The sequence below is a fragment of the Periplaneta americana genome, chromosome 7 (assembly GCF_040183065.1).
Source record: "Periplaneta americana isolate PAMFEO1 chromosome 7, P.americana_PAMFEO1_priV1, whole genome shotgun sequence".
NCBI classification, from domain to species: domain Eukaryota; kingdom Metazoa; phylum Arthropoda; class Insecta; order Blattodea; family Blattidae; genus Periplaneta; species Periplaneta americana.
This window is the reverse complement of record NC_091123.1, coordinates 115,174,933-115,196,212: the sequence shown is the minus strand read 5'-3', so window position 1 is coordinate 115,196,212 and position 21,280 is coordinate 115,174,933. Positions and strand designations below refer to the sequence as shown.

Sequence of the window (21,280 nt, the reverse complement as noted above, 5' to 3'; positions counted from 1 at the left end):
ACGTTAACAGAAAACCACAATTCCAAGTCACACAGAGATTGTGTGCACTTGATGTGGGTCTCTGGCGTTTCGTCAGCCCACGCGAGTTGTGTGGATATAAAGGGAAAAGTTGAGACGGTGTCGGTTGGAGTTCCCGGGTAGCTCAGTTGGGAAGAGCGCTGGTACGTTCAACCAGAGGTCCCGGGATCGATACCCGGCCCCGGAACAATTTTTCCCTTGAAATTATTCAACATGCAGGAGATCCAGTATGAGAAGCAGCTATCTCTTGGCTTGGTCTCCGAACTCCCCAGTTCTAACCCCTCCTGACTTCTTCGTGTAGGGTTTTGTTAAAGACATTGTCTATTCACAGAAACCCAGAAACATTCATGATCTGAGAGTAAAAATTACTCATGCTTTTCAACAAATCACCCCCTCTTATGTTATAACGGACATGTCCTGAATTGAATCACAGTTATGAGCTGTGCAGAGTGCGCAATGGGGGTCATGTTGAGGTCTGAGCAATCTCCCATCTTTCAGTGTTGTATGCACAAAGTTTCGACGAATGAAATTCACTAGTAAATGTTTTACGGTGTTTTTATTTTATCCATACTCAAATGGATCACCCTATAATACAGGGTGTTTAAAAAATACGGGGCATAATTTCAGGTATGTATTTCCCACATGTAGACAATCAAAATAGTTCATTACAACATGTGTCCGGAAATGCTTCATTTCCGAGTTATGGCCTTCACAACATTGAAATTCACCGGAACGTTTTTCTTTCCGCAGGTCGTTGTCATTACAGAAGATGTTCAAAATGTCCACCTCCTGCTTGAATACAGACCTCACATCGATGTCTCATTGACCTGCGAACACGATCCCAAACTCCAGGAGTATTGCGTATGTCCTCAGAACATGCCACAATTCGATTCCGAAGGGATTCCAAATCAGGCACCGGAGACGAATAAACCAATGATTTTAAATGGCCCCAAAAGTAGAAATCGAGAGGGTTCAGATCAGGTGAGCGTGGAGGCCAAGCAATTGGGCCACCTCTACCTATCTATCTACCTCCTGGTTGAGTGTTAGAGAAGGCCGTATGGCCTTAACTCTGCCAGGTTAAATAAATCATTATTATTATTATTATTATTATTATTATTATTATTATTATTATTATTATTATTATGTGCAGGAGCGCCATCATGCAATAAGTGAATGTGTTGACGATTGATCAGTGGAGTGTCTTCTAAAACATGAGGTATGGTGTTTTCCAGGAAGTTTGTGTACGCCTGCCCCGTAAGTCTGTTTACAAGTACATGGGGTCCAACTAATCGATCACCAATGATACCGGCCCACAAGTTGATGGTGTCATGAGATGGAACAGTTGCACGTGGGTTTTATACGCCCATACACGCTGATTGTGGAAATTTGTTATGCCATCTCGTGTGAACTGTGCTTCATCTATAAATAATACTAAGGCAGGAAAGTTCGGATTTACACCACACTGCTGCAAGAACCACTGACAGAAACTAACTCGTGCAGGGTAATCTGCTGGTGACAGGGCCTATACACGTTGCAAATGATAAGGATACAATTGATACTCTTTCAACAGTCTCCAGACAGTTGTATGAGGAACATTGACTTGCAACGCTACCATTCGTGTGCTGATAGAAGGAGTCATGTTCACAGCCTCCAGAATCTCCTCTTGTACTTCTGGAGTTGTAGATCTTGGTCGTCCCCTTCCCAAACCAGGAGAGTTAAATTTTCCATACTCGCACAGACGGTAATGGAGACGTACAAATGTCTTCCGATCTGGACATTGTCGCTGTGGGTACCTCTCCTGGTACAAACGACGAGCCAGCGCAGCATTGCCGTCCGCCTTACCGTACATGAAGTGTATCTCTGCCAGCTCTTGATTTGAATACATGTCGCACAGTCTAACGCCTACACAACACTGAATGTAACCTTCGCCTCGGAATGAACTGTCAGAGTGCCCTCTTAATGTCTCCTTTTGACGGCAACGACCTGCGGAAAGAAAAACGTTCCGGTGAATTTCAATGTTGTGAAGGCCATAACTCGGAAATAAAGCATTTCCGGACACATGTTGTAATGAACTATTTTGATTGTCTACATGTGGGAAATACATACCTGAAATTATGCCCCGTGTTTTTGAAGCATCCTGTATAATATAATATAATATAATATAATATAATATAATATAATATAATATAATATAATATAATATAATATAATATAAATTATTTTAAATTTCATAAAAATTTGATCTGATTGCTGTCATTATGAGATATAAGGTACTGTTGTTATAATATTACGTAATGTAACATTCTACGAGCCGTATATAAAACATTACATAAATGTTGCCATAATATTCATCAGGGAATAAAGGATGACACATACCATATCTACAACTAAGTACTAGATTCATACGTCCTTGAGTGTATTTCCTAGCTCAGTAATTTCTTATTAACGTGCATTAAATGCGACGTTTCAACGCTTAAGTTGTGACACACAGCCGCTGAAGATTAGGGATAATGGCTCATAAAACACTTCGTCTGCGTTCTGAACAAAGCAGAACCGATATGACAAAGCAGACCTGCAGACAACGGAATGCTTTTAAATAAGGAACCGTACTCTGCGACAAAAGGACTCGCAGCACAATACTCCATAAATCAGGATTATTGGTATAATTGTACTATGATCCTAAAAACTATTTCTCACAATATCAAAAGAACAGAAAGTGGTAAGGATTTATGTCTAAAGGTTGTGACGAAAGAAAAAAACTAAATTTCTACGGCACGCTGCTTTGCAGATTGAATAATACTGGATTAGAATCCCGCATGGAACGTGGTGCAGTATAATGTGCTTCTTGTGTTTCGTTGGGTGATATCCCACAATCATGCTGACCCCTTGACGTGACAATTTCAATCGTGTCCATTTAACATCATATGGCACCGAGTTTAAATCTCATCGATGGAAAAGTTGTATTTGTTTTGGACAAACCTAAGTTTTTGAGGATTTTCCTCTAGGATCTCCTGCTTTTCCTCTTCTTTCCAAAAATACTCTCAACTATTTCCCTTTCATTATGATCTCTCTGGTGTTTGCCAGCATAAAATCCACCGTCCGCAGTGGTGGGTGTTCCTCGTTGTTTGTCCAAAAATTGGTAGGTCTATATGACAAAATATAATAGGCCTATAGGCTTACAGTTATATTTGCAGGTGATCAGACTGGATATTGCGACTCCGAGAATGAGCTTCAAATAGTTGCATATAACCTTGAGAAAGCAGGAAAAATAAATAATTTCAGATACAATGCCTAAAATAATGGCGATGTGAGATAAAAACCACATAAGATACAAACTATTAATAAACTATTGAACAAGTTAAAAATTTTAACTACAGTGGACTCTCCTAAGTTCGACTGAACAGAATTGAAAGTTCAGTGCAATAAGGGTAGTGGGTGTGGCAGGTGAAATTAATACAAATTCTTATTGGTTATCCATCAACGAATACAGTACTGTACTTGCATTTCCTGCCCACCCCGAGACTTGTGTATGCGCTTCTAGTACCACAGCGGGTTTCGACAGTTCCGTCTCACAAACGGCAAAATTCTCAAATAGAGGAAGAAGAGTTCATTAATTTAAAATCAGTGATTAAATATGGATGTCCTAATCAATAAAATATTCTGTTTTCCTTTAACAAAAGTATCACTACAAGATACAGAACCAATTCCCATTCAAATGGCAAACCTATTTCTTAGTGCCCATATAGGGGTGTGTCTAATTCTCCTACGTAAGCAGTCGAACCATACGATGTCGAACTTGTTTTCTGTCGAACTTAAGAGCTTCCATTGTACTTGGAAGTTATGTATCATATTGCCAAAAAGAAGTCAATATTAAACAGAACGGATATCCAAGAATTTGTGGCACTATTCGAAGAGCTCTGAGAAATAAAACAATGCAGAGTATAATGTGACAATATACAGAGCACAGCACTTCCGTTCTTGCATCGCGCATGATGTTATTCTTCCACAACCAGCAACTCATAACATGATAGAGGTCATTTAACAGTTTAAGAATGATCTGAAATACGCTAAAGTGGTAGGAATAAAACAATGCTATATTACACTTCCTAGACCAGTGGTTCTTTTTAGTAGGTTATTTTACGACGCTTTATCAACATCTAGATTATTTAGCGTCTGAATGAGATGAAGGTGATAATTCCGGTGAAATGAGTCCGGGGTCCAACACCGAAAGTTACCCAGCATTTGCTCATATAGAGTTGAGGGAAAACCCCGGGAAAAACCTCAACCAGGTAACTTGCCCCGACCGGGAATCGAACCCGGGCCACCTCGTTTGGCGGCTAGACGTGCTAACCGTTACTCCACAGGTGTGGACTAGACCAGTGGTCATTAGCACTCCCTGAAATGGGTAAAATGCAAGGAGTGCAACGAAGTATGCTCCATCGTGCAGAAGGGATAGGGAGATAGCATACCCGCCACCAGCCACGGGTGCACGTTAGTGCAATGTCATATCTGCAGGTAAGAGACGCTAGCCCGAGGGTGCATTGTGCTAATGACCGCAAATCTGCCTTAGACTTAAGCCAACTCCAGCCTGATCGGTAGGATTATTTGTTTTCTGCGCACATTGAAATGTAAACTATGTTGCCTGACTTTATCGTCGTGTTATCTCCTTGCGTTTTGTCAAGGAATAAATTTTCTTTATATGTATAGGCCTGAAAGTAGGAGGCAGTCTATATGAGACAGCCCAGAAAACAATAGTCAGGTGGTTTAGAACAGACTATGAAGTAATTCTTAGGCGAAGAAACAAGAGAGAATTTGATAGTTTCGCGATCATGCCTCGCTATTTCGTTTTGGAAATAAATACGCGATTACTCACTACATAAGCTATTCTTTCAACAACATCAGATGAAGCGATCCGGATTAATAAAAACAATGGGTAAGCTAGTACAGTGTCTCTCCCACTGCATTGAACGCCTGCATGCCTTGTCACTTCTTCTTCCGGCAACCCTTATCATTACATCACTGCATGCTTCTGCCAAGCACATCCAAAGGCAGACAGTGGCATTCTAAGAACCTGTAGTGTACTCCTATCACAGAAATCTTCAAAGGCTGTACAAACGCTCTCGACTAGAATTCTTGAGAACCACGAGCTTTCACGAGTTGTTCACAATTGTACTTCTTGACAATATAGTAAGCATGGCGCAAGGTTAACGCCTAAGACAATGCATAGCAGTCAAATTGAAGAGACATTTCTTGTTCCTATAGGAAATGGATAAATCATAAAATTGTTCTGGCGGAAATCATACTGGAATACGTTGGAGTCGTTGTGGATGGATTGATGGATGACTTCTGGTGGAGGGTGGGACGAAGCTATTTGCCAATTCCTCCATATAAGCCCACTGTGCTACTCGTAATTTTATAAATGGAAAAAAAAAATGACCAGTAAAATTTGCCTGGGGTCCACTTATTCAGGGACAAGTCGGGTTTGAACTTCGAATTCGTTAACAATGAATCCGGTGGAAGAAGTAATCAAAATTGATTTTTGTCATATTTAACTACAGGCTATTCGAATATTACAACATACATAATTGTTGGTATTATTATTATTATTATTATTATTATTATTATTATTATTATTATTATTATTATTGTCCTGCCCCGTGGCGTCGTGGTCTAAGACATCCTGCCTATGACTCGCGTTACGGAATGCGCGCTGGTTCGAGTCCTCACTGGGGAAGAAATTTTCTCATGAAATTTCGGCCAGTGTATGGGACCAGTGCCCACAAAGCATCGTGATGCACTTGGGGAGCTACGATAGGTACCGAAATCCGGTTACGCAAACCAGCTATAAAGGCTGGGGGGCTCATCGTACTAACCACACGATACTTCCATTCTGGTTGGATGATCGTCCACCTCTGGTTCGACATGTGGCCGTGAGGCCAGCAGCCGGCTGGTCGGTCTTGGCCCTTCGTGAGCTGTAGCATCACGGATTATTATCATTATCATTATCATTATTATTATTATTATTATTATTATTATTATTATTATTATTATTATTATTATTATTGAACTTCTGAAACGGAAAATACTGTAATATTAATAATATACAACTTTCATCATTGGGTTTTCGGCATATGTGTCCACAAGATACAAAATTCTAAACAGAGTAAATGCAGAGGCAGAAATGACGATACAATTTTCCACCTTAAAATTATTTACAGGGTGTTGATTTTAATTTCCAGCTGCTTATCTCGAAAACAACACGTTTGCGACAGTACAGTTTTCAAACGCTTCTTCGATTGAATTGGATTCCCCTAGTTATTTTTGATTTAGTGTAAATTATCGAGCTCATTTGAAGGTCGACTTGGTTTTCATGAAACGAAAACTCAAACGTCTTTTATCAGATACTGATTTTATGCAATAAATAAACAACTTTCGTCACACGTATTTTTAAGCCCTTATTTTTATAAAACATTGAACTAAAATCGAAAGGCATTATTGCACGGTTATACTTTGAAAGATTGTATCTTGGATTCTTTTCGTCTACCTTTAGCAAACATAAACATACTGCAAACACAGAAGACTGATTGCTTCTGTTTTCTGTCTACCTGTAACATAAACATACTCTACCGTCATTTCCCATAACTATGGTCCTGGAACACAACTATGGTCCACGATACAAATATTCAAAGAACATTGTAGAAGTAACATAGCTCGTTCGTAGATAGCTGCAGTGACTTGACTTCAAACTACAGTACAGCAAAAAAAAATAGATAAACGAGGTACTACGTTATGGAGTACAAAGTTTGAATGAACCATAGTTGTATTCCAGGACCATAGTTATGGGAGATGACGGTATTGTAAGTATAAACTCAGACGTCATATTTATTTTGTTTACTTTCACATACATCCGCTTGTCAACTTATTACAATAAGTACTGACTTCTTAGTAACTGATGATGATGATAATGATAATGATAATGATAATGATAATGATAATGATAATGATAATAATAATAATAATAATAATAATAATAATAATAATAATAATAATTACAGCAAAACAGAGAAAATGTATTACAAGTTTCCGCGGCTGCACTGTTGGTTAAACGGCGTTCCGTAGTGGAACAATTTTGACAAGACGCTGATTTAGGGCATTGCTCCTATCTTATCAGAAGATTAAGAAGAAACCCCAATTGTGACAAAAATATTTAATGAAATAAATACTAAATATCGCTATCACGGAAGGACACATTTTCTTTCGTTATACATTTTAAGCGACACTTCTTTCCTTTTATTTTGTTGCAAATATTATTTTCGTTTATGATTTATTTCTTCAATGTGTTCTTCTTGAAAATTAATGAGTATGAATTTATTAATTTATTTACTTATTTATTTGTTATTTTTATTTACTTATTCATTATTTATTTAGTTATTGACTTTTTATTTATGCATTATTTATTTATTTTATATTTCAGTCAACTGTCTGAAGACTGATCAGGACTCCACAAGTGACATCAACAAGGCATAATTCATGAGGCAATTAAGCCAGGAGATAATGGTGTAGTATGGCCAGTTCCTTTCCCCCTCCATTGCATATATCGCTGACTAGCTACATGTTATACTAATCTGACTTCAGATGCACACGAACAATTATTGTTCTTCCTTTGACACAATATCGTCAAGTGAGATGCACTGCTTGATAAATAATAAATGTACATACCAGTCAGAGCCTTACTCAGAGTATTAAGTGCATGGTTCATTAGAAAATTAGGCTGAACGTCTGCGTAGTTTGGCAACAGAACGCCCCCGGCTCACGTACTATTATTATACGTTCGCTCGGAGAAAAACCAGAAGGGATGCAACAAGTGACTAAGCTTCCGAAACAGTGGTTGTTTTTATACAACTCGACATGCGACTAAGGAAACAGCGTTGCAACATCTACTAGAGTACGTCACTTAAACGTTCCACTTACGATCCATGTTTATTTTCACTAATAACATTTGTCATTCTTGTTAGCCTATTATTATTATTATTATTATTATTATTATTATTATTACTATTATTATTAGTGTTATTATTCATATTACTATTATTAACCCGCCAGTGAACGGGTCATGAATACGTAAGTGCACGGGTTGCGCCTCTCAGACCCATTTTCTAAATATGAAAAAAAAAAGTATAGTTATTTGAGTCATAATATAATATTGTTTTATTCTTCTATACAGTCAACATCGTAAATTTGTGAATTTCACAATTTTCATAATAGTATAACCTATAACTAGGGAACGGAATTTGGAGTAGTAAAAGCTAGTATTGGCATCTACACAGTCATTTGTTTACAACCCTTTAGCCTATACCAAGTCCTCCGCTCCATGACATACTCGCAGATCTCTGCACGTCAACAACAGGTGAACGGGACAGTTGTCGCATAAGAACTTCAACATGCAGATGATGAGAGAGAGATGGAACGGAGAAAAATTCTCTCCGGCGCCGGGATTTGAACCCGGGTTTTCAGCTCTCCGTGCTGATGCTTTAACCACTAAGCCACGCCGGATACAATCCCGACACCGTTGAGAATCGTCTCAGATTAAGCTCCATCTCTTGGGTTCCCTCTAGTGGCCGCCCTCTGCACTACGTCATAGATGTCTATGCACGCAGGACCGAAGTCCATACATGTGTAGAGGTGCACTCAGATGAGTGACTGGTTGGCCGGGGTCCGACGGTATGGGCGCCGTCTTTAAATCACTAAGTGATTTATTACGCATATCATATTTATTTTGATGTACCGAAGTACATATGATATTTCCATGCAGATATTCTGCTTTCTCAGATGATGAGAGAGAGATGGAACGGAGAAAAATTCTCTCCGGCGCCGGGATTTGAACCCGGGTTTTCAGCTCTCCGTGCTGATGCTTTAACCACTAAGCCACGCCGGACGATTCTCAACGGTGTCGGGATTGTATCCGGCGTGGCTTAGTGGTTAAAGCATCAGCACGGAGAGCTGAAAACCCGGGTTCAAATCCCGGCGCCGGAGAGAATTTTTCTCCGTTCCATCTCTCTCTCATCATCTGAGAAAGCAGAATATCTGCATGGAAATATCATATGTACTTCGGTACATCAAAATAAATATTCAACATGCAGGTTTGCAGTTCAGCGTAGTGAAGTGCATGTACAATGCCGAAAGTGAAACCAACTAACAATACAAAATTGAAAGAATATATTTGTAAAAGCTAAGATCGAGTATCAAAATTCAGGAAACAATTCCCTAAATTATCGCTTCCCCCATGTCCAGTTCTTAAGAGATGGGGGTCATGGTTAGAAGCTTGCAATAATTATTATTACGCACATCACCTCCAATCTGTGAAGAAGGTGGTCCAGTCTTTCGACTGCGATTCAAATATGCCAGGAATGCTAAATGATAGAATAATAAAAAAATAAATCATGGATATTAAGTCAAATTTTTTATATTTACCGGATGCCATTATTCGATTAGTACAGTCAGGAGTAGAACTAGTTAAGCAAATAAATATTATGAGTACTATTGTAAATAAACTGAGTGCAGTAGAAGGTGAAGTAGGAAAACGTGTTGGTGAAAAAATGAACAGAGTTTTGATTAAAAATGATAGGTACAGTATTCTCAGTCGGATTTCAGATGCACTAACAAACACGTGTCCCAATGACGTCATTCAACATGTGAATTTAATTGACGTATTTTGTTTCAAGTACTCTTACTCTCAAATTGTCTCTGCAGATGTAGAGCGGAGTTTTTCCATGTTAAAAAATTTCCTGCAAAAGAGCAAAGTTGTGTTTAGAAAATTTGAAAATGATATTTACAATTTATTATAACAAGGCACAGCAGGAATAATTATTTCATCACCAAAACATAGCATTCATTGAAAATGCCATTTCGTTTGGCTCTACATTTTGTTCAACATTTAATGATACTCTATTAGGCTATGTTGTAAATATTGTAGTATTATATATTCTAAATACTGTAGTGTACGTTGTGTACATATTATCATATTTCATGATATTGTAAATAAAGGTTTTAATTTAGCACGCTCCTGACAGGAAAACACACATATTCAGAGTCGAGTTCCATACAGAAGACAACTGTCTATCAGCCATCAATGTTTCCCCTGACACGCGAGGACGCAGATATTGATATTTAATTATGCATATTTGTAATGTTGTTTATTGGTGTTTTGTGCGTTGCCAAGAAAAACACATATAGTTCAAAGTGAAATACAGATTATGTATGTAGGCCACTATATGTCATTAAACTATTCCATATCATTGATTAAAGTTCTCGTTAACACTTTGTTAAAAACGTAAAATTTACACTGTCACACGTTAAAAGTGTTAAAATTGTTTAAAAAGGTATTTACCTTCGACAGACGGCCCGTTTCGAAGCTATTTGTCGTCGTCTTCAGTGTCTCTTGAACCACTTGGTTCAAGAGACACTGAAGACGACGACAAATAGCGTCGAAACGGGCCGTCTGTCGAAGGTAAATACCTTTTTAAACAATTTTAACACTTTTAACGTGTGACAGTGTAAATTTTACGTTTTTATTCCATATGTTTATTCTGAAATACGTTTACAGCACGTTGTGTGTAAGTTTGTATGAAGTGAACTGTACTCGTCCATGCTCTGTGACGCAGCTCGCTTGACAGTCACTGATCTACGAATATCTATACTACGTTTCACCATTCTTTATAATACTCCAAATCCCTTTCCCTACCTATAACAAATAAATCATAGCCTATATATTTTCTTATTATCTCCGCGGCCTCATGCTTAAGTACCACTATTCTGCCCGCAACTGATTTTTCGGAAAACCGATCATTTACGAAAACAAATTGTACCGTGTCATAGGAACAGTATGAAACAAAGAAATACTGATATTAAACACAAAACTGTACATACAGTATATATTTTGTATCACACGTCTTACAACTAACACACAAAACTGACTAGCCTAGTTTGACAAGTTCAAAACGGCCATTAAAGTAGGCCTACAGTTTTTTTTTTGCTTCAGAGCTGACACTCGTTTTTTTTTTTTTTTTTTTTTTTTTTTTTTTTTTTTTTTTTTTTTTTTGCCGCTAAATGTCGCAAACAGCGCTAGCGAAACTTCTACATGGCGAGCGCGGAAATTCAAATTTGCCGACTGGAACGCTTTCGGTTAACCGATGTTTCGGTTGATCGGTATTCGGATAATCGATGTTCTACTGTATTGTAATTTTTTTTTCATTGTCTTTGGTAGCTTACTAGTCTATTTTCAAGTCACTATAAGGGTATCACAGGAGAAAAAGAAAAAGAAAATTAAAAAAGTATAATACTATTTCAGACCTAGATACTTGTTGAGAATCAGTATGCGACTAGTCTCGCACAGTATTTCCTCTCGTGTTGAAATGTAGATATGTATAGCTATCCGATGCTTCCCTTACAAGATGTATTTGAACAAGAAATTGAAAACTCCAGCTTAGAACATATTAAAGACTATACGACATGATGAATGCTATTACCTTCCTGTTGTAATGTTCCTCTTTTAAGAAACCGAACATCGTGGAAAATATTTGACATTTATTTAAAATTATTTCACACCCACACACCCACATACACACCACTTTCACTCGGTCGTTTGTTTCCTTCTTATTCCCCATCGTGCGACATGGTTTCGTATCTTCTGAATTATTTTCTTCAGTCATCTTTCCTTTCTTACTAATAAATCGTTCGAATACAATCCTTAACATTTTCCTTTTGACCTCAATAAATTCTGGGAAGATGCGCTTACAAGCATCTAGATTCTTCAGCTCTGAAAGCCACACGTTCTGCGCAATGACTCGAGTATAACTTGATCCTGCTGCGAAAGAAGCAAGCATGAGTTCGATTTCCGGTATGGAATTGGAGATTTATCTCCATTGCATAGGAACTGGAAGTGTATCCCTTATTCTGAGTTTGTCTTGTGTAGTCTTGCCATGATAACCACAAGGGCATGTAGACTGATCACGTGTAAGTGTTTAGAACTCTAGAGAAATTTCGTAATCATTATAAGAGTGACAGGAAAACAAAACAAAAGATTCAATCGTTGAAGGTATAGGACGATAATAGTGGTTATAATTAGGGAACGAATTTCTAGGTGCTAAAAAAAAGAAATTTAGGACTTTGAGAGTTATATAAAAATAACACGTAATCATTTTTTTAGTAGGTTATTTTACGACGCTTTATCAACATCTTCGGTTATTTAGCGTCTGAATGAGATGAAGGTGATAATGCCGGTGAAATGAGTCCGGGGTCCAGCACCGAAAGTTACCCAGCATTTGCTCGTATTGGGTTGAGGGAAAACCCCGGAAAAAACCTCAACCAGGTAACTTGCCCCGACCGGGAATCGAACCCGGGCCACCTGGTTTCGCGGCCAAAGCGCTGACCGTTACTCCACAGGTGTGGACCGTAATCATTTTAATGTTAATAAATCTTCTATTTAAAGTAGAATTTATGTACAAAGAAGTGGTGCTGAGAATGAGTCTTCGATTTAATAAACAGTGAAATTTCTTCCAATTTCCACAGAACATTGTTTTAAATCTTGGAATCATTATAATTTAATAATTTTGTTTTATATGTTGTTCCACATTCTTTGCACTTTGCACCATAGTGATGGTGCATACGGGATCGATTTTAAGACTATCTTTATTTGTTTTTCTATGTACGAATATACCTATTACAGAATTTCCAGCATTTTGTGTGTGTCCAACAATAAAATATTTTTACTCATCTTGATTACACAAAATAACAAAAGTAGACAACAAACACACATTCAAAGTATACAGAAAACCCACAAGAACAACAACACACATATACAACACATCCAATCACCCAACACAATACAAACAAGCTGCATTCCGAACAATGGTACACAGACTACCAATGAACTTACAGGATTACAATGAAGACCTAAACACAATCAAATACATAGCACAAGAAAACGGATACAACCCTAACATAATAGACAACATAATACATAAGACAAAACATAATCACAAAAAACATAAGAATACAACACAAACACAAGAACATAAAAAATACATCACACTAACATATGAAAACAAAAACACGCACAGAAATGCAACCTCATTCAAGAAATTAAATTACAACATCGCATACAGAACAAATAATACTCTACAAAAACATCTCAACACACAAACAACACAAATAAACAAATACCACCACACAAGCGTATACAAACTCAAATGTAACACCTGCAACAACTTCTACATAGGACAGACAGGAAGATTATTTCAAGCATGTTACAAAGAACACATCACAGCCATAAAAAAATTACAAAACACCTCCACATATGCAGAACACATCACAAATGCTAACCACATCCACTGAGACATCAACACAGACATTGAAATACTACATATCCAACCAACCAAAAAGCCAGAAACTAAACATACTAGAACAATATGGAATATACAGACACACGAAAACACACCCCAACGAAATTCTCAACACATAACTCAATTCCAGAACACACACACTTTTTGACACTACACTATACCACACGAACACACCCTCATAGGAAACAAAACAAGAAGCGCCAAAACCAACAACGACCAGTTCTGAGGATGACCCATAAATATGTCGAAACATGTAAACAAGGTACGTTAGAATTTAACACAAGAAAGTATTATCATACATATTCCGAAAATATTTTTGTGTAATGTCATAATTATTGAAAATATAATCCCATACCTCATTATCATCGCTTTGAAGTGACAGCAAATCTTTATTATTTCCATCATTGGTCTCTTAAGTTAGCACTTGGAAGTTGTCTTTAGTTTATCATCCTTACTTCGACATATTGTATTAAGAGAACATTCTCCAGGAGCCAAAATGATTTATAAGTAATCCTCTACTTTGGAAGATAAGTTCTGCAAGACACTTTATTGTTTTGTCACGATACACACAACATTGAACAATGCACAGAATGGAAAACCTTAGTCTTAATTGGGAAGAAAATGAGAAACAACTGTAAAAGACACATTAATTCATTATTTAATAAACATGTAGTGACGCCGATTACTACATACAACAGATGCAAATATTTTCGCATAATTTACAAATAGTAAGACTATAGTAACTGACACATGACAATCTTTGTACTCGTAATGTTAAGCATTATAAAAAGTGAGAACTGTTGTATGAGACTTTGACTTTGAACTTAGAGACACGACAGTTTGATAGCGGATTAAATAGAGATTATGAAACTGCCTGCAACTCAAAATTTCATTTTTGGAATTCGCTTTGCTCGATTTTGTAAAAAGCACTTCCCAACCTTGTATCGTAATATACTATTCCCATCTACAGTATACGAGGCGTTCAGAGTTAAAGTGGATCAAGTCACAAATTTACATAAATTGAATTTAATTCATTTTTCGATTATCTGAAGTTGGATTTTTTCCAAGCAGTAATGGATCAAGTTTAATTCCAAGCATTCGCCGGTAGGTGACATTAGTTACTTTTGGCTCAGATTATTTATTCACGAAGTTCTGAGCCATAGTGGATCAAATCACTAAAGCGTTGCATCAATTAATATCACAATTGTTTATATTTTATAAATGTAGAATTTGAGAATGGAGCAATAAAATTATTGCTAGTGAAATTAGATAATCCACTAGAGCAAGTTAACTTTAAGACCTATTATCTCAAAACTACGTCTCAGGGACTTGATCCACTTTAGCTCTGAACGCCTCAATTCTATTTCAATAATCTGCTGTTACATCCATTTTCCAGGGAGTTCTTGAATTAATGAAGAGTATGGAACATATTTTCACTTCACATGAAACTACATTCCGAAAATAGTCCAGCTCACAACAAATTTTTCACTATGATTCACTCAAATAGCCTATATCACGATACAAGGTTGGGAAGTGTTTTTTACGAAATCGAGGAAAAGTTAAAAAAAAACGAGCAGAGGAACTTTTTCAATTTCTGAAATTGTGTAATGCACTTCACAAACATGTATTGTACAACATTTTTTGCAGGATCATATTTTTAAAATTACTGCAAATACAATATATTTTGAATTGAAAATTTAGAGAAATATTATTCCAAAGCCTTCACAAAACTGCACTGTAATGGTAACTAAGTAACAATAAGTGCACTGTATGAGTCTATTTCAGTATAGTTTTATGCTTATGAAGAATGGTTTCCCTAGCAACAAATTTCTGTGTGGGAATTCTAACTTTCAAGGCCTAACAACAATAGCTGTAAATACAAAAAACACGATGGTACAAAAATGTATCATACGTGTCAATGAGGTCTATCACTTTAATAATGCAGAACTCGCAAATACAAATCAAACGTTTAGTAAAAAGATCTGTAGCTGTTTTCGATGCTGAGATATTACTGAGGCAGTCCGCTAATTTTTTACGCAACTTTGGCGTTCTCATGCCCGTAGTAGGGTGAGATTGCGTCATTGGGCGTGGTCACACAACTTACATTAGTTCTTGGCCTAAATAATAATAATAATAATAATAATAATAATAATAATAATAATAATAACAACAACAACATTAGCTTTCGGCTGGGCTCATAGTGTTGTTAAAAAAAGATTTAAAATCCTGTCATTCTTCGTTTCACTACGGATCTCGGAAAGGGAGTTCATTTTCGGTGTGGGGAAAGACTTATTCTAAGTTAAAAAAGTACTATAATTAAACAATTTTAGTATGAATCAGGTTGTCACATGGATAGAAAAGAGACATAATTTACTGAAGATAAGTGAACAGATAAACGTTGGTCAATTTTTAGGTTTTGCTGTTGTGGTTTCTGTCGTTGAGGATGACGACGATCATAGCTAATAACACAATACCTAATTTCTCCAACTCATTCAAGTGCTATTAATTTGTATTTTTATAATGCATTCTGGTTCGATTATATTCATAATTCTCTACTCAATTCTAAAATAAACTTTGACATTTCCACAAAGTAAACAGTTGGAAGAGTTCCTACAGTTAATTAAAACTCATAACAGAGATTGCATTAGAATGTATTTAACCTTCATTTGATCAGTTATAAAAATTCATACTAAACTAGGTGCATCGAAGTGTTACACCAATTATTAAAGGTTAGTCAAACTTTTCCTGTGACTTAATCAGCAATCAGTGGACTGAAGGTTACTTTATGCAAACAATTAGGGGCAGGCGAGCAGGTCCAGTTCACAGCACGACCTTGTCAAGGAAAGGGAAAGGTCGGCCCGGCTGCTTGCACGCCTCTCTTGTTCCCATGCTATTGTCCTAGGTCACGCCGGGCTTTGAACGCGGGACATTATGTGCAGTGGGAGATGAGCATCAACTCACGTTCTCACATTATGTCTGCCAGCAGTTGTACATCATTCCACTGCTACGCGTTAGCAAGGCTGTGATGCGAATATTAACTATTTCTACCTCATTTCACTGTGATTCATCTTCAATTTTATTCAGACCCTACAGTAGCAGAGGAGAGAACACAACAGAATCGAGATTTATGTGTAGGCTAATTATTGGGCTACTCTGAACATAAATCAACGCAGGCTTCTCTCATTTATCCCTCCTCGTCATTCTTCACCAATTCCTACTGCCCTTTCCCTTCCCACCCTCTCATTCTTCTCCATTTCTCTCCATAGTCTCCTTCTTTTATCTATTTTTCCCTTATTCCTAATCTTTCCGGACCCTTATTCTTCTAACTTTTCAAATTTCTCTTCAATTATACCGTTTCTTCTTCTGTCTTCCATCGTCCCTCTCCTCTCATCCATTGTCCCTCGCCTCTCTTCCGTCGTCCCTTGCCTCTTTTCCGTCGTCTCTCTCCTCTTTTCCATCGTTCGTCACCTCTCTTCAGTCGTCCCTCGCCTCTCAACCATCGTCTCTCGCCTTTCTTCCATCATCCCTAGCCATGCTTTGATCATACCTCAACTCCTCCAGTGTCCCTCGCCTCTCTTCCGCCGTCCCTCGCCTTTCTTCCGTCGTCCCTCTCCTCCTTTCCATCGTTCGTCACCTCTCTTCAGTGGTCCCTCGCCTCTCAACCATCGTCTCTCGCCTTTCTTCCATCATCCCTAGCCATTCTTTGATCATCCCTCAACTCCTCCATTGTCCCTCGCCTCTCTTCCGCCGTCCCTCGCCTTTCTTCCGTCATCCCTCTCCTTTCCATCGTTCGTCACCTCTCTACAGTCGTCCCTCGCCTCTCAACCATCGTCTCTCGCCTTTCTTCCATCATCCCTCGCCATTATTTGATCATCCTCAACTCCTCCATTGTACCTCGCCTCTCTTCCGTCGTCCCTCGCCTTTCTTCCGTCGTCCCTCTCCTCTTTTACATCGTTCGTCACCTCTCTTCAGTCGTCCCTCGCCTCTCAACCATCGTCTTTCTCCTTTCTTCCATCATCCCTCGCCATTATTTGATCATCCCTCAACTCTTCCATTGTCCCTCGCCTCTCTTCCGCCGTCCTTCGCCTTTCTTCCGTCGTTCCTCTCCTCTTTTCCATCGTTCGTCACCTCTCTTCAGTCGTCCCTCGCCTCTCAACCATCATCTCTCGCCTTTCTTCCATCATCCCTCGCCATTCTTTGATCATCCCTCAACTCTTCCATTGTCCCTCGCCTCTCTTTCGTCGTCCCTTGCCTCTCTTCCGTCGTCCCTCGCCTCTCTTCCGTCGTCCCTCGCCTCTCTTTCGTCTTTAAATAAAAAAGTAAACAACTTAATAAAGGAGCAGGAAAAATAATTCAACTAAGAAAACTACCGCCTATAATAGCCGTCTCTCGCCTTTCTTCCATCGTCCCTCTCCTCTTTTCCATCGTCCGTCACCTATCTTCCGTCATCCCTTGTCTCTCTTCCGTCGTCCCTAGCCTTTCTTTCGTCGTCTCTCACCTTTCTTCCGCTTCCTCGTCTCTCTTCCATCGTTCCTCTCCTGTTTTTCATCGTCTCTCTCCTCTTTTCCATCGTCCGTCACCTCTCTTCCGTCATCCCTTGTCTCTCTTCGTCGTCCCTCGCCTCTCTTTCGTCGTCTCTCGCCTTTCTTCCGTCGTTCCTCGTCTCTCTTCCATCGTCCCTCTCCTCGTTTCCATCGTTTCTCTCCTCTCTTCCATCGTCCGTCACCTCTCTTCCGTCATCCCTTGTCTCTCTTCAGTCGTCCCTCGCCTTTCTTTCGTCATCTCTCACCTTTCTTCCGTCGTCCTCGCCTCTCTTTCGTCGTCTCTCACCTCTCTTCCGTCGTTCCTCGTCTCTCTTCCATCGTCCCTCTCCTCGTTCCATCGTTTCTCTCCTCTTTTCCATCGTCCGTCACCTCTCTTCCGCCGTCCCTCGCCTCTCAATCATCGTTCTCGCCTTTCTTCCATCACCCCCCACCATTCTTTAATTGTCCCTAAACTCTTCCATTGTCCCTTGACTCTCTTCCATCGTTCCTCGACTCTTTTCCATTGCCCCTTGCCTCCCTTTCATCGTCTATCGTCGCCATCTTACAACTGATACTTTTTTGTTTCGCTTGTGCATACGTCGATTATCTTGAAACCTAGATAATACTGCCGCCTAACGGCGATACCTTCAGCCTCCTCATTCAAAAATACAAACCGCTAGTTCGATTTTAAATTTATAAATGACTTCCCTGTGTACTGTACATGGAGTTATTTCACAACTCTAACAAACTGAAAACTATAGGTGAAAAAGTTACACAATACTTCTAATCAATTTTCTGGGTTATTTATATCATAAGTAAAATTGTATTATGACAACGTAGTTTTTGAATCGTATATTGTGTTAGACAGCTGCAAAAAATATTGTTTCAAGTTCTTAGATATTTTTCCACCGCTGTCAGGCTACTCTGTGTTATGGAACGTGTGTGTTCCATAGCTTTAAAATGTACTGATTTATCTACGAGCTTAAGCAGATATGAAGTCCTTCGTTTGATGTATTACTACAGCTGTTACGTAAGATGCACAATGTACACAAAGTGGCGTCACCCACTCCAAAGACTTCCTTCTAAAAAGACATCTATCACTACTTTACTTTCCTAAATGTCTCTATTCAAGATAAGGATGGCCAATTGTTTGTTCTACATCATACTGGCGTAATGCACAGTAATCCAGAAATAGTACACATTCTATGACTCAGCAGCTGAGCTTTCAAGGGATAATCTATCTTAAAGGTCATTAAATTGTAAGCTGTAAGAGTGCAAAGGCATACATAAAAGGCAAGTTTATTAAGCTGAGAGCAGAATGCATAACTTCAGAGAACAAAGAGGTGATTTAGAAGAAATATTGACGACATGCTCTGCTACTTCCACAAGAAACTGTTCCATTACTGGTGTACGTATAACAAAGAGCTGCAACCTCAGCGTTTAACAAGGTCGATCTTCAGGGTCTTCAATCCATTTAAACTCATTATTCCTTAGGAATACTCTATAGAATTTCCCTTATACTGTAACTATTAGACTTGCTGCTGCTGCTTCTGCTATTATTATTATTATTATTATTATTATTATTATTATTATTATTATTAGTCAATTTAAATCTGTTCAAAATAAGCTTAACTCTAATTTCTTTATAAATGACTATGTTACTGACTTCTTACCTATACCAAAAATTACAATTGAAGATGTTAATAATGCCATTCAAAAGCTCAAGCCTAATAAATCCAAAGGCGTTGACGGCATTCCTAATTTTATAATTAAAGGCCGCTATAATATTCTTATACATGTTTTAACATTTATATTTAACTTGAGTTTAAAACAGGAATACATTCTTCATTTTGGAAAGAAGCAACCCATTATTCCTGTTTTTAAGATTGGTAATAAAAATGTTGCTAGTAATTATGGATCCATTTCTATTTTAAACAATTTCTCAAAGATTTTCGAAAAAGTTATTCATAAACACATTTCATTTTATGTTACAAATGAAATCAATTCAGTCCAACATGGATTTTCTAAAGGAAAATTTACCATTACAAATTTAGTATCCTACCTTGATTTTGGTATGCCAGTAGTTGAAACTCAAGGTCAATGTGACTCAATTTATTTTGACTTCAGTAAAGCATTTGATGTGATTCCTCATAAAATATTATTAAATAAATTAAATAATTTTGGTCTCTCCACTAACTATGTATATTCGTTTGAAAATTATTTAACAGATATACAAGCTTGTGTTCGACTAGGTAATTCCCTCTCGTTACCTTATAACAGTTTATGTGAAGTTCCCCAAAAATCTACGTTGGGGCCTCTCCTATTTATATTATTTAGTGATGATTTAAGTAAAATAATAAGTTCTAGCTGCCTATTATTTGCCGATGACCTAAAATCTTTGGAAAAATTAATAGCTTTGCTGATTCTTACATTCTTCAAAATGATATTAATTCAATTGCACTATGTTCTGATGGAAACTGAATGAAAAATAATGAATCCGAAAGTTTTATAATTTCCTTTTCACGTAAAACTACTTCCTTAAAATATATAATTATTCTCTTAATAATGTCGTAATTTTTAGGAAAGATTGCCTTAGAGATCTTGGTATCCTACTTGATTCTAAATTGTATTTTCATGATCATGTTCAAATATATAGTATTTATAACCATTCAATGAGAATGCTCGGTCTAATTAGGTCTTGATTATTCTTTTTCTAGTCTTATGTCTCTATTAAATTTATACTATATATTGGTTAGATCTAAACTTGAATATGCATCTGTTGTATGGAATTCCATAACTTCCACCGACTCTGTTAAATTGAAAAATATTCAAAGAAAATTTATTTCCTTATGTATTTTTAGATTTTTACCCAATTCCTGTGTTTATAATAATTATGAGAGTAACTACAAATATTTTTAGTTTGTAGTCTATATGGTAGACGTCAAGATCTTGATTATTTATTTTTGTAAGGTCTTAAAGGATGAAATTGATTGTGAATCCTCCTTAAATAATATAGTCTTCGAATTCCTACAAATTTTGTATACTAGAAATTCAAAATCTCTTTCTCCTGTCTGCAGATGCATAAAGATAGCCAATTTGCATGAAAATAATTTATATCCATTTAATGTATAGTATTTATTTTATTGATATTGTATGTCAGTTTGTTCTCATTAATCTAATTATGTATTTTGTTAGTATTGAATTTATTTATTTACTCTCGTTATCATTTATATTCCATTGTTTTTATAATCATTTTAATATTTCGTCTTATTGTATTCTTGTCTATTATACTGTTTTATATTGTGCTGAACTTTAATTGGATTCTGGCTGTTGTACAGC

The 21,280-nt window shown here is 37.4% G+C and overlaps 3 non-coding genes across 3 annotated transcripts; 1 reads left to right on the top strand and 2 right to left on the bottom strand.

Annotated features, from left to right (window-relative positions):
* Positions 1-8,499: 8,499 nt before the first annotated feature.
* On the bottom strand, positions 8,500-8,571 carry TRNAS-GGA (transfer RNA serine (anticodon GGA)). Its single transcript has one exon. It is a non-coding gene; the product is annotated as a tRNA-Ser (tRNA).
* Positions 8,572-8,881: 310 nt separating this feature from the next.
* Positions 8,882-8,953, bottom strand: TRNAS-GGA (transfer RNA serine (anticodon GGA)). Its single transcript has one exon. It is a non-coding gene; the product is annotated as a tRNA-Ser (tRNA).
* A 26-nt stretch (positions 8,954-8,979) lies between these two features.
* TRNAS-GGA (transfer RNA serine (anticodon GGA)) lies at positions 8,980-9,051 on the top strand. The gene has a single exon. It is a non-coding gene; the product is annotated as a tRNA-Ser (tRNA).
* The last annotated feature ends 12,229 nt before the right edge of the window (positions 9,052-21,280 follow it).